Source organism: Schistocerca gregaria, chromosome 8 (assembly GCF_023897955.1).
Source record: "Schistocerca gregaria isolate iqSchGreg1 chromosome 8, iqSchGreg1.2, whole genome shotgun sequence".
Taxonomy (NCBI): domain Eukaryota; kingdom Metazoa; phylum Arthropoda; class Insecta; order Orthoptera; family Acrididae; genus Schistocerca; species Schistocerca gregaria.
Window position 1 is genome coordinate 460,838,554 of NC_064927.1, and position 14,192 is coordinate 460,852,745.

Sequence of the window (14,192 nt, forward strand, 5' to 3'; positions counted from 1 at the left end):
ATCCTCATGGTCTCTTCTCGAGAAATGCGTAAAAGGGAGCAATATACTGCTTGACCCTTCGGTGAAGGTATGTTCTCGAAACTTCAACAAAAGCCCGTACCGAGCTACTGAGCGTCTCTCCTGCAGAGTCTATGACTGGAGTTTATCTATCATCTCCGTAACGCTTTCGCGATTACTAAATGATCCTGTAACGAAGCGCTCTGCTCTCCGTTAGATCTTCTCTATCTCTTCTATAAATCCTATCTGGTACGGATCCCACACTGCTGAGCAGTCTTCAAACAGTGGGCAAACAAAAGTACTGTAACCTACTTCCTTTGTTTTCGGATTGCATTTCCTTAGGATTCTTTCAATGAATGTCAGTCTGGCATCTGCTTTACCGACTATCAACTTTATATGATCATTCCATTTTAAATCACTGCAGATGCGCACTCCCAGATAATTTATGGAATCAACTGCTTCCAGTTGATGACCTGCTATTTTGTAGCTAAATGATAAGGGATCTATCTTTCTATGTATTCGCAGCACATTACAATTGTCTACATTGAGATACAACTGAAATTTCCTGCACTGTGCGTCAATTCGCCGCAGATCCTCCTCCATGTCAGAACAATTTTCCATTGTTACAGTCTCTCGGTATACCACAGCATCATGCGCAAAAAGCCTCAGTGAACTTCAGATGTCATCCACAAGGTCATTTATGTATATTGTGAATAGCAACGGACCTACGACACTCCCCTACGGCACACCGGAAATGACTCTTACTTCGGAAGACTTCTCTCCATTGAGAATGACATGCTGCGTTCTGTTATCTAGGAACTCTTCAATCCAATCACACAATTGGTCTGATAGTCCATATGCTCTTATTTTGTTCATTAAACGACTATGGGGAACTGTATTGAATGCCTTGCGGGAGTCAAGAAACACGGCATCTACCTGGGAACCCGCGTCTATGGCCCTCTAAGTCTCGCGGATGAATAGCGCGAGCTGGGTTTGACGCGACCGTCTTTTTCGAAACCCATGCTGATTCCTACAGAGTAGATTTCTAGTCCCCAGAAAAGTCATTATACTCGAACATAATACGTGTTCTAAACTTCTACAACTGATCGACGTTAGAGATATAGGTCTATAGTTCTGCACATCTGTTCGACGTCCCTTCTTGAAAACGGGGATGACCTGTGCCCTTTTCCAATCTTTTGCAACGCTACTCTCTTCTGGAGACCTACCGTACACCGCTGAAAAAAGAGCGCAAGTTCCTTCGCGTACTCTATGTAAAACCGAACTGGTATCCCATCAGGTCCAGCAGCCTTTCCTCTTTTGAGCGATTTTAATTGTTTCTCTATCCCTCTGTCGTCTATTTCGATATCTACCATTTTGTCAGCTGTGCGACAATGTAGAGAAGGAACTACAGTGCAGTCTTCCTCTGTGAAACAGCTTTGGAAAAAGACATTTAGTATTTCGGCCTTTAGTCTGTCATCTTTTGTTTCAGTACCATTAGGGTCACAGAGTGTCTGGACATTTTGTTTTGATCAACCTACCGCTTTGACATAAGACCAAAATTTCTTAGGATTTTCTGCCAAGTCAATACATGGAACATTACTTTCGAATTCATTAAACGCCTCTCGCATAGCCGTCCTCACACTACATTTCGCTTCGTGTAATTTTTGTTTTTCTGCTTTGGCTATGTTTATGTTTGTTGTGAAGTTCCCTTTGCTTCTCCAGCAGTTTTCTAACTCGGTTGTTGTACCACGGTGGCTCTTTTCCATCTCTTACGATCTTGCTTGGCACATACTCATCTAACACATATTGTACGATAGTTTAGAACTTTATCCACTGATCCTCAACACTATCTGTACTTGAGACAAAAATTTTGTGTTGAGCCGTCAGGTACTCTGTAATCTGCTTTTTGTCACTTTTGCTAAACAGAAAAATGTCCGTACCTTTCTTAATATTTCTATTTCTGGCTGAAATTATCGATGTAGTAACCGCTTTATGATCGCTGATTCCCTGTTCTGCGATAACTGTTTCAAATAGTTCAGGTCTGTTTGTCACCAGAAGTTCTAATATGTTATCGCCACTAGTCGGTTCTCTGTTTACCTGCTCAAGGTACTTTTCAGATAAAACACTTAAAAAAATTTCACTGGATTCTTTGTCCGTGCCACCCGTTATGAACGTTTGAGTCTCTCATTCTATATCCGGCAAATTAAAATCTCCACCCAGAGCTATAACGTGGTGGGAAAATATACTCGAAATGTTTTCCGAATTATCCTTCAGGTGCTCAGCCACAACAGCTGCTGAGCCAGGGGGCCTATAGAGACTTCAAATTACCATATTTGAACCTGCTTTAACCCTGACCTTCACCCAAATTACACTCCTGGAAATTGAATTAAGAACACCGTGAATTCATTGTCCCAGGAAGGGGAAACTTTATTGACACATTCCTGGGGTCAGATACATCACATGATCACACTGACAGAACCACAGGCACATAGACACAGGCAACAGAGCATGCACAATGTCGGAACTAGTACAGTGTATATCCACATTTCGCAGCAATGCAGGCTGCTATTCTCCCATGGAGACGATCGTAGAGATGCTGGATGTAGTCCTGTGGAACGGCTTGCCATGCCATTTCCACCTGGCGCCTCAGTTGGACCAGCGTTCGTTCTGGACGTGCAGACCGCGTGAGACGACGCTTCATCCAGTCCCAAACATGCTCAATGGGGGGCAGATCCGGAGATCTTGCTGGCCAGGGTAGTTGACTTACACCTTCTAGAGCACGTTGGGTGGCACGGGATACATGCGGACGTGCATTGTCCTGTTGGAACAGCAAGTTCCCTTGCCGGTCTAGGAATGGTAGAACGATGGGTTCGATGACGGTTTGGATGTACCGTGCACTATTCAGTGTCCCCTCGACGATCACCAGAGGTGTACGGCCAGTGTAGGAGATCGCTCCCCACACCATGATGCCGGGTGTTTTCCCTGTGTGCCTCGGTCGTATGCAGTCCTGATTGTGGCGCTCACCTGCACGGCGCCAAACACGCATACGACCATCATTGGCACCAAGGCAGAAGCGACTCTCATCGCTGAAGACGACACGTCTCCATTCGTCCCTCCAATCACGCCTGTCGCGACACCACTGGAGGCGGGCTGCACGATGTTGGGGCGTGAGCGGAAGACGGCCTAACGGTGTGCGGGACCGTAGCCCAGCTTCATGGCGACGGTTGCGAATGGTCCTCGCCGATACCCCAGGAGCAACAGTGTCCCTAATTTGCTGGGAAGTGGCGGTGCGGTCCCCTACGGCACTGCGTAGGATCCTACGGTCTGGCGTGCATCCGTGCGTCACTGCGGTCCGGTCCCAGGTCGACGGGCACGTGCACCTTCCGCCGACCACTGGCGACAACATCGATGTACTGTGGAGACCTCACGCCCCACGTGTTGAGCAATTCGGCGGACGTCCACCCGGCCTCCCGCATGCCCACTATACGCCCTCGCTCAAAGTCCGTCAACTGCACATACGGTTCACGTCCACGCTGTAGCGGCATGCTACCAGTGTTAAGGACTGCGATGGATCTCCGTATGCCACGGCAAACTGGTTGACACTGACGTCGGCGGTGTACAAATGCTGCGCAGCTAGCGCCATTCGACGGCCAACACCGCGGTTCCTGGTGTGTCCGCTGTGACGTGCGTGTGATCATTGCTTGTACAGCCCTCTCGCAGTGTCCGGAGTAAGTATGGTGGGTCTGACACACCGGTATCAATGTGTTCTTTTTTCCATTTCCAGGAGTGTTATTCACATTTCGGATCTGCGTCAATTTCCTTCGATACTATTGCACTTCTTATCGCTATAAACACGCTTCCCCCTGTACTGTCCAGCCTGTCTCGGCGGTATACATTCCGATCTGAGTTTAGGATTTCATTACTGTTTACGTCTGGTTTCTGCCAACTTTCTGTCCCTAGTACTATATGGGCATTGAGACCGTTTATTAATGAGAGCAGTTCTGGGACGTTTCTATAGACACTCCTGCAGTTCACTATTAGCACATTGCTATTGTTATTCCCTGTTGCATTTTGCGTACTCCTACCTTGCCGCGTCTCAGGAGGCGTCTTGTCGGCCCTAGGGAGGGATTTCTCTAACCTAAAAAACACACATGTACACTCCACACGTACTTCTCTACCCTTGTAGCCGCTTCCGGCGTGAAGTGCATGCCTGACCTATTCAGGGGTGGCCCTACATTTCTCCACCCGATAGCGGAGGTCGAGAAATTTGCACCCCAGATCTCCGCAGAATCGTCTGAGCCTCTGGTTATGCCTTCTACTCGGCTCCAAACCAGAGGACCGCGAACATACTACCAATAGTTAGCTCAGATTCCACCCCGCGAGTGAGGCTTTCCGCCTTCACCAATTCCGCCAACCGCTTCTACGAACTGAACTCAGGCCTCAGGAGTCATTGGTGCCGACATGAGCAACAACTTGCAGTAGGATGCACCCAGTGCTCTCTATCGCCGCCGGCAAGGCCTCCTCTACATCTCGGATGAGACCCCCCGGCAAACCCACAGAGTGAACACTGGCCTTCTTCCCTGACCTTTACGCTATTTCTCTAAGGGGCTCCATCACCCGCCTAAACGTTGGAGCACCCAATAACTAATAACCCCTTTCTGTGCCTGATCGCACCTTGCTGAAGGAGCGGCCACATGTCCCCTCACAGGCAGAGCGGGCGATGCCACACGGCCAGCTTCCACTTTGACCCTCCACCTCGTGCGTTGCGAACGCCGCTGAACCCGCCACTCCCCTTGGGGAGAGGGTGGCCCAACCGCGCCCGGTACCCGCGAAGATGTCTCGACAGCACGGACAGTGGGTGAAGCATGTAACATCTGGGGTGTACCATGCGACGCACCCGACTCCCCACTGCCGCTACACTCCGAGGCAGCAGCCTGAAGACGGCTGACTACAGCCATCAACACGTTCAGCTTTTCGCGAACAGTGGCCAGCTCCTCCTGCGTCCGTACACAGCAGTCACACATCCTATTCATCCTAAGAAATCAATTTACTGTAGAGAGTTAATCAACTTTTAATTAGACTGCTAATTCACTAAAGGCGGCTGATGGTTCACTAAACTGTGATTGCTAGACACTTCTTGTAGAAAACAATGAAAATAGCGCTACCTGTCTCTGGACTGTATTGAAAACAAACACTAGCACTACTGGCACTATGGTTGACTAAAGGGACTCTCTCTGACTGTATTCAAAACAAACACGAAATCTATGGAACACTATTAGTAGCACTCGACAATTAAAGCTTCATAAAAGCAAAAACAGACGGAAGAAGAAGTGACAAGTAATAAAAATACAGTTAATACTCAAATTAACGTAGCTCGCTGCACAGCAGACGTGAAGCAGACGGTCAGTTACGACGACACTGACACTACCAGGCGAAATGGGCTCTTGATGTGTGCCAGCTAATGTTTCCCGTCCGCGACACCGTGCCAGAAACTACCATAGCAAGTCGAGCGCAATTACATGCTGCCAAACCCCGGAAGCGCGGCGACTCACGGGAGCGTCACTCAACACACCTGCTCCACCGCCCTATTCCAGCCAGCCACCCTCTGCCCACGCTCCACGCGGCAGAGTTAACACTACCAATCATAAACACTACGACCTATCGATGTTATCGCTCGATAGCATAGTTTTCCCTGGGCAAGACCCAGCGTAAAAATACAAATAGTTTTTGCGAAACAAACCCATTATACATCGATATACAATTTGATGTGGCCAATAGGATCGATATGTTGAGAGATGCGGCAGATGCGTCACGTATATGAGATTTCTGTACATGACGTATCAAACTTATAAGTGTTTACTAGGGACGGCAAGTTGAGTGATGCGCCACAGAAATAAGAGTTATATACTGACATATCACAGTTAGAAGCGGCCCCTGAGAGAGACAGCAGATGCGCCACATCTGTAGCATATTTATAGATTCTGTATCACTGTTGGTAGTGGTTGTCTGTGATGCATAGGGTCAAAGGGCTCCAGTTGCACCAAAAGTGTGAGATGTGTACATATGGGTATCACAACAATCGATATTTTTTAGAAGGGGTTAAATCAATATAACCAACTTTATTGTTAATAGTTACATGAATAAAAACACATATAATGTTATGTCCATTTAAAATGTGGAAATGTCCTATCTTTTCAAGAAATTTTATGTCACTGAAAGGAGATGCAGAAAAAGGCTGAAATTTCGCAACATTAGTGAATTAAGTATTACAAAAACTACTTTAAGCCGCAGAAAATAAACACAATAGTGTTAAACTTACGAAGGAAACACATAGAAATATTAGAAAAGGTAATTAAAAGTCAAGTCTTTCCACTAGTAATGAACTGTTCGTCAATCATCGTTAACTGCATGTCAGTAGTTCCCCATAGAACTGCGTATGCTCACTTCGAATCTACTGCTACATCTATCCCAAGTCTTGAATTTTTTACACTTTTCACTTAACTGGCATCCATTCTGCTGGTTAGGCAGAGTCTGAAGGTTCTCGCTGCTGTGCCATAAACAATGTGTGGCCAACTAACCTGTTGATACACGTCAAACCTTTGATGAACCCAACTTTGGCTCTCGAATATACAAAGTGAAAGAAACTGCTGATTGTAAAGTTATATCTGTCACATCCTCGCTTTTTCCTCATTTTCTGTGAGATTGTCGTCTTCTTATAATATTATGTTCACCAGCCTTTAAAGTCCAGAGTGTCAGATGTGTCAGTCTACGTAACTATGAATTTTCCGTGTTTTGTACTACTTTGTTCAATGTTCTGTACTACGTGATGAACAGTGAATATCCTGTCATTTTGCCGAAGATTCTTTGAAATGACGCCAAAGTCTCGGTCGTGTGGTAAAAAGGTGTGTCCTCGTACTAAAATATGCTGCTCAATAAGTGTGAAAGATCCAGAATCTGTCAGTGAAAGTAGGAATCTAGAGGGCGTCTGGATTTTGTTCTGTTCCTTGCAATTATAAGAAAACAGTCGAAACTCTGTGATATTTTCGCGGATGGACTTAACATAATCAAATAAAAACGAACAGACTTCATTGGCAGCCGATCCACCGGTTTCTTCATGGAGACATACAAAGTGTTTTTTATGTCGTGAACGCAGAACACACTGAGAGATCTTTCTCAAACAAAATAGATACTACACTGGTATTTTCGGCAGGCTAATATTTTGAACATAATCAGATGCTATGGATAACATATGCACCTCTCTCTCGGCTTCATCTTGTTTTCCGTAGGTGAGAGGATACTGAAGTTTTCTGCTTCGGCGCTGGTGTATCATAAGTTCTGCCGCAGCTGCAGTTTTGCGGTATCATTGAGATGAGGTGATGTAAGATTCGATTTCAACTTTTCATACATACAGGTAGTGTCTGCATGAGGCCACGCATATCGATAACTGAATTTCTCTTGAAATAATTCCAATACAGATAGTATTTTGGTATCAGGATGCTTCTCTAAGAACAACTTCCACATCGTTTTGACATCTAATCTTAAACATTTTTGCAGGACAAGAGGGTGATTATTGAAATGAGAAAGGACTGAACACACTCCTTCACTTGATCGCAGACGGAGGAGGGGAGACTCATGTACCTCTCACGTCTTCTGGGGTTTCGCCAGCAAGCTTCAGATGCCTTTTCTTCGTTTTCGTTTCCAATGATATCAAACACTGCGAGGAAAGCTTTCGTACACTCCTCTTCTCGAGATCAGCCTACTGAAACGTGGTAAGTGTAGCTAAAAGATTGTACCACCATCGGTTGTCCATATTTTCTTGGGACAGCTCCGCTTCACTAATGTTCAATCTACGTATTAGCCCTTGAAAGAATAGACGTTGGTAATTCTGAGTTCAAATATCATAAATCTTTGTAAAAGTGTCCATGCAAACTGTACATATTTCCATGCACTGGGAAAATACAAGGGATCGCAATTACGCAAACAAGGATATAAAACACAACACTGTTCACCGACGGTAACTTACTACATAGGTTAATTTGATACAATAACAAGTACCAGTTCAAACCCACAAATATGTAGACGATGCACAACCAGTTACCAGCTTACCTGTAACACAACGGTGGGTCGTTTAAACTGAATTCGATTCCCATTGTCATTTCCGTAGGCTTAGCCTTTCAACCGTCATACTTTTATTTTCTTGATCTCGTAGCAAAATTAGATATTGCCCTATCCTTCGTTTTACTATCTCATCTTCAGTATCACTGTAAACCCCTTTATTTTCACACAGTCTCCTCTTAGTAAACATACCACAAACACATTAGACAAATTTCGGCAGTCAGCTCTTCAACAGTTTGCACGTCACCGGACCATTACCAACAGTTCACTGCTAAAAAGGTGCGTACGTGACTTATGTCCATTTAAAACAAAATGTAATTTTAGAATTCGATGTTACAAGTCAACCGAATATGTTGCAGACGCCCTTTCAGACACAAATGATAGATCTACTCTCACTGTGCGTAGTATAAAACGCAACGTAGACAAAGTAGTGACTTACGCCCTTTCAAAAAAGACCAATTCAGTTTCTAACATGTGTGCGACTGATTCTGATCTATCTCCCTACCAGCTGTGCAAGGACGTCTCGTGAGTGTTTTAGGAATTTGTGTTGAACCTACGGCCTGCAAGTTAGGAAGACACCAGCTCACCATGCAGAGCTCAGAACAGTGCAGCAGAACGGAGAGTGACGTACTCAGACAATGATCTCAATGTCGGTTCCACTTCACTCCCTGAGAAGCAAATTAGTGTACTATTTCAGGCGTATCTACCTATACGTTAGCAAAAATGATACTCTTAGATTTTCATTACTAAGATTTATTTTTACTCATGACTTCATGACAGCATTGTTAGCAAAAATACATGCAGGATGGTAAAATATTAAATTGGGTGTTCACAACTGTGAAGCGATTTTCCTAACTATTCTATGGTTCTTTTATAGTAAGATGGTGGATCATAGTGTCTGGGAGTCGATACAATTAAATACAATAGGGACCACGGATATCAATTAAGCTAATAATGTACAACGAAAAGAACCAAATAATTGATAGTAGTCGGCAAAGAGCAGTCAAAAAACAAGTACACAATTAAAACAATTCAGTAGCTTTAGAGTTTAAAGCACTCTAAAGTGGCTGATCAGTTCTTTTCGTGAAATCTGATATCTCGCGTTTCTGCTTCAATTAAACGCGACAATCAGGAACATTACAATGAAATGAATACCCTTAGCTGCATACAAGCGTTGACATAATTCAACGGGGACAGTTGAAAAAAAACCTGGACCTTCTGCTTGCATGGCAGACGCTCTATCCAACTATTTTTTTTTCAATCTCATTTTGTTCTATAGTGTTCGTTGTATTTGATCGAGGCGCACGTCCGGTGACACCCATTCAGGTTCTCCGTTGATGTGTTCACTCAGTTGTTTTGTTACAGAGTGTAGATAACCCTCTGACAGTACACGCTGAGCTACCGTGCCAGCAATGTCCGCACTATATTCAAAGTAACCTGCCCATCATACTCATTACTTGCGGCTTTACCGCAGATTGTCGTAAGATTTCGGGCACTCTTTATGCATCAGCACAGAAGATGATGGTCAAATGGCCTGTGAGCCTTAACTATATTTGTATGAAGATAGTATCTGTTCTATATGGGTGGCTCTGAGTACTATGGGACTTAACTTCTGAGGTCATCAGTCCCCTAGAACTTAGAACTACTTAAACCTAACTAACCTAAGGACATCACACACATCCATGCTCGAGGCAGGATTCGAACCTGCGACCGTAGCGGTCGCGCCGTTCCAGACTGTAGCGCCTAGAACCGCTCGGCCACCCCGGCCGGCACCTGTGGTGAGTCACCTAACGTTACCGCTGGATATATTCCGTAAACCACATAAAATACTGACGAACCGATTCCACAGACCGAACGTGTAATCGTTTAATACAAACCATACAAAAATACACGGAAGTATGTTTTTTAAATGGAACACCGTTAGTTTTGTTAGCACATCAGAACATATAAACAAACACGTAATCAGTTCCGTTTGTTCCATTGTAAAATGGTAATTACATCCGGAGATATTGTAACCTAAATTACCACTTCTCCGCTGTTCGATCGTGTGTATCGGAGAGCACTGCAACATACATCGCGTTTCTACAGAATGATCTTCCAACGTTGCTCGAAAATGTCCCACTGGAAACGCGTCGACGTATGTGGTATCAGCATGATGATGCACCTGCACATTCCGCAATTAACACTAGGCTCACCCTTGACAGGATGTTCGACGGGGGTTTCATAGGACGTGGAGGACGCATAAATTGGCCAGCCCGTTCTCCTGATCTTACACCTCTGTACTTCTTTGTGTGGGGTACGTTAAAGGAGAATGTGTACCGTGATATGCCCACAACCCCAGAGGATATGAAACAACGTATTGTGGCAGCCTGAAGCGACATTACACCAGATATGCTGCGGAGTGTACGACATTCAATACGCCAGAGATTGCAATTGTGTGCAGCAAATGATGGCCGCCACATTGAACATCTATTGGCCTGACATGTCTGGACACACTCTTTTCCACTCCGCAATTGAAAACGGAAACCACGTGTGTACGTGTACCTCACCCCTCATGGTAATGTACATGTGCGTCAGTGAAAAATACCAATAAAAAGGTTTTAGCATGTGGACGTAATGTGCTGTTCCAGTCTCTTCTGTACCTAAGGTCCATCACCGTTCCCTTTGGATGCCTACGTAATTCGGTGCTCTCCGATACACACGATCGAACAGCGGAGGAGTGGTACTCAAGCGTCAAATTTAGGTTACAATATCTCCGGATGTAATTAACATTTTACTATGCAACAAATGGCACTGATTACGTATTTGTTTATATCTTCAGATGTGCTAACAAAATTAACCGAGTTCCATTTAAAAAAACGTAGGTTTGTGTTAAACATACTTCCGTGCATTTTTGTATGGTTTGTATTAACCAATTACACTAGTCTCTCTCCTCACGTTCGGTCTATGGAATCGGTTCGTCAGTATTTGATGTCGTTTACGAAATGTATCCAGCGGTAACGTCAGGTGACTCACCATATATATATATATACTACAGGCCATGGTTGAATGTACGAAAAAGATTGAAGAGATGCAGACGACCGCAGTCACTCACCCTATTGTTTAACTACAGGTCATGGTTGAATGTACGAAAAAGGCTGAAGAGATGCAGACGACCGCAATTTTGAGAGTCAATTGAATACCACTTGCTGGCGTAGCGTGAACGCGCGTGTTTATCTTTCGTCGGCGGCCATAGTGCCTGCTGTCGGCGCGAGCTGTGAACCTGAGAATCTATTCTAAACCTCTCTCGACCGTTAAACACCAGTCTGCCACATTTCCTACGTCTTCGATGAAGCCGAGACTCCTAGTTGATCCCAGCTAAATTAATTGGCGTTGTGCACGCTAGTCGGCGGGAATAGTGCGTACGTCATTGCCCTCAAATCGCTCGCAAGAATTAACTGTCAGTGCTCGATGCAATTCTCTGTACTAGGTGGCTTTGCAGTCCATCTCCTTAACAGTTAAGACCAGCCTGTGAACAAGAGTTCACATAATAGCTCTCACAATCGTCTCAGCGTGGCGCGAGTCGCCTTGCCCAAACACTAGACGATTTGCTGCAAGAGAAAAAGCCAATTTTTTTTCTACAATTTGCCTATATCAAAGGTGGTGACCAAGCGTTTTATTTCTGGCCAATCAGCGTTCGTACTTGTTATAAGTCCACCCACTAGAGTTTCTGTAGCCTATCACAGACATCGTTTCTTTCGTGGGGCAGAGTATGACTTCTGCTATGTAGTACTGATATATACAGATTCTTTCCATTCGGGTTTTTATATAGGTGGCCACAGTGAGTCACCAATGTTTTGAGTTGGATTTCTCCAGACGTTTATCTGCCATCTATAACCGCGTTCCTGTAGAAAGGTTTTCCGAAGGGTTGTCTTTAAAAGCAGGGGAAAAGGCAGCTTTTCCCATCGGCCTGCGCAGTGCCTCCGACAATTCATTGCGTCCGCTAGATGTCCCACTGCGAAGGTTTCAAAGAACGTGCGATGGGCGTTTGCCGTCATAAAATTCTCCTTCCCTCAGAACTGCGTCTCGCAGCTCGGGGCTGGGAAATTACTTGTGTGCAATTACTATGGTGAGTGTTAGGTATTTAAATTGACGAAATGCTGACTTTCTTATACGATTTGCCTGTCAGTAAAATCGCATAACTATGTTGTGTGACAAGTCGATTTAACCGGAATTGTTCCAGGAATTCAATGTAAGGTGTGTTATTTGTTTGACACCTTACAACTTATTAGCGATTCATTGGGGCACAAAGTTGAGAGTGGCACCAGAGAGGGAGGAACTGTAATATGCATCACAATTAGAAGCAGGCACTAGGGCCGCCAGATTGAGAGAGGACCGTATGCTTAACAGTAAGATGTTCGTGATGTATCAATTAGTAGCAGCTGTTTGGGGTCATCAAAAGAGAGGGGCCGAGGTTGCACCACAACTGCAAAATTTCCATACAGGATGTATCCCTGTTAGAAGTGGCCAGTGGTTGTGTGAAGCTGAAAGAGGCACCAGACGGGCCACAGTTGCAAGATCTCTATACATGATGTGCCACAATTAGTAGCAGCTGCTTGGGGATCATGATAACAAGGGCGCTGGATGCACAAACACTCTAAGATATTTATACATCATATGTCATCATTAGTAAAGGTTCCTTGGACCACAGAGCTGAAAGAGACACCAGTTGTATCACTGCTGTACTTTCAGACAACGTATCACAATAGGAGATTCGTATTGGTTGCCAAGCCGACACAGGTGAATGAGGTGCCACAACAGTCACTAATTGTGACTTGATGTGTCACAATTAGTAGCAGCTGCTTGGGGATCTTGATAACAAGGGCGCTGGATGCACAAAAACTCTAAGATATTTATACATCATGTGTCATCATTAGTAAAGGTTCCTTGGACCACAGAGCTGAAAGAGACACCAGTTGTATCACTGCTGTACTTTCAGACAACGTATCACAATAGGAGATTCGTATTGGTTGCCAAGCCGACAGAGGTGAATGAGGTGCCACAACAGTCACTAATTGTGACATGATGTGTCACAATTAGTAGCAGCTGCTTGGGGATCTTGATAACAAGGGCGCTGGATGCACAAACACTCTAAGATATTTATACATCATGTGTCATCATTAGTAAAGGTTCCTTGGACCACAGAGCTGAAAGAGACACCAGTTGTATCACTGCTGTACTTTCAGACAACGTATCACAATAGGAGATTCGTATGGGTTGCCAAGCCGACACAGGTGAATGAGGTGCCACAACAGTCACTAATTGTGACATGATGTGTCACAATTAGTAGCAGCTGCTTGGGGATCTTGATAACAAGGGCGCTGGATGCACAAAAACTCCAAGATATTTATACATCATGTGTCATCATTAGTAAAGGTTCCTTGGACCACAGAGCTGAAAGAGACACCAGTTGTATCACTGCTGTACTTTCAGACAACGTATCACAATAGGAGATTCGTATGGGTTGCCAAGCTGACAGAGGTGAATGAGGTGCCACAACAGTCACTAATTGTGACACGATGTGTCACAATTAGTAGCAGCTGCTTGGGGATCTTGATAACAAGGGCGCTGGATGCACAAAAACTCTAAGATATTTATACATCATGTGTCATCATTAGTAAAGGTTCCTTGGACCACAGAGCTGAAAGAGACACCAGTTGTATCACTGCTGTACTTTCAGACAACGTATCACAATAGGAGATTCGTATGGGTTGCCAAGCCGACACAGGTGAATGAGGTGCCACAACAGTCACTAATTGTGACACGATGTGTCACAATTAGTAGCAGCTGCTTGGGGATCTTGATAACAAGGGCGCTGGATGCACAAACACTCTAAGATATTTATACATCATGTGTCATCATTAGTAAAGGTTCCTTGGACCACAGAGCTGAAAGAGACACCAGTTGTATCACTGCTGTACTTTCAGACAACGTATCACAATAGGAGATTCGTATGGGTTGCCAAGCCGACACAGGTGAATGAGGTGCCACAACAGTCACTAATTGTGACACGATGTGTCACAATTAGTAGCAGCTGCTTG

The 14,192-nt window shown here is 44.7% G+C and overlaps 1 protein-coding gene across 1 annotated transcript in view; it reads left to right on the top strand.

Annotated features, from left to right (window-relative positions):
* The window catches only part of LOC126285244 (uncharacterized), a 181,272-nt gene that overhangs the window by 53,614 nt on the left and 113,466 nt on the right, over window positions 1-14,192 (top strand). The gene's annotated exons all lie outside the window — the stretch shown is intronic.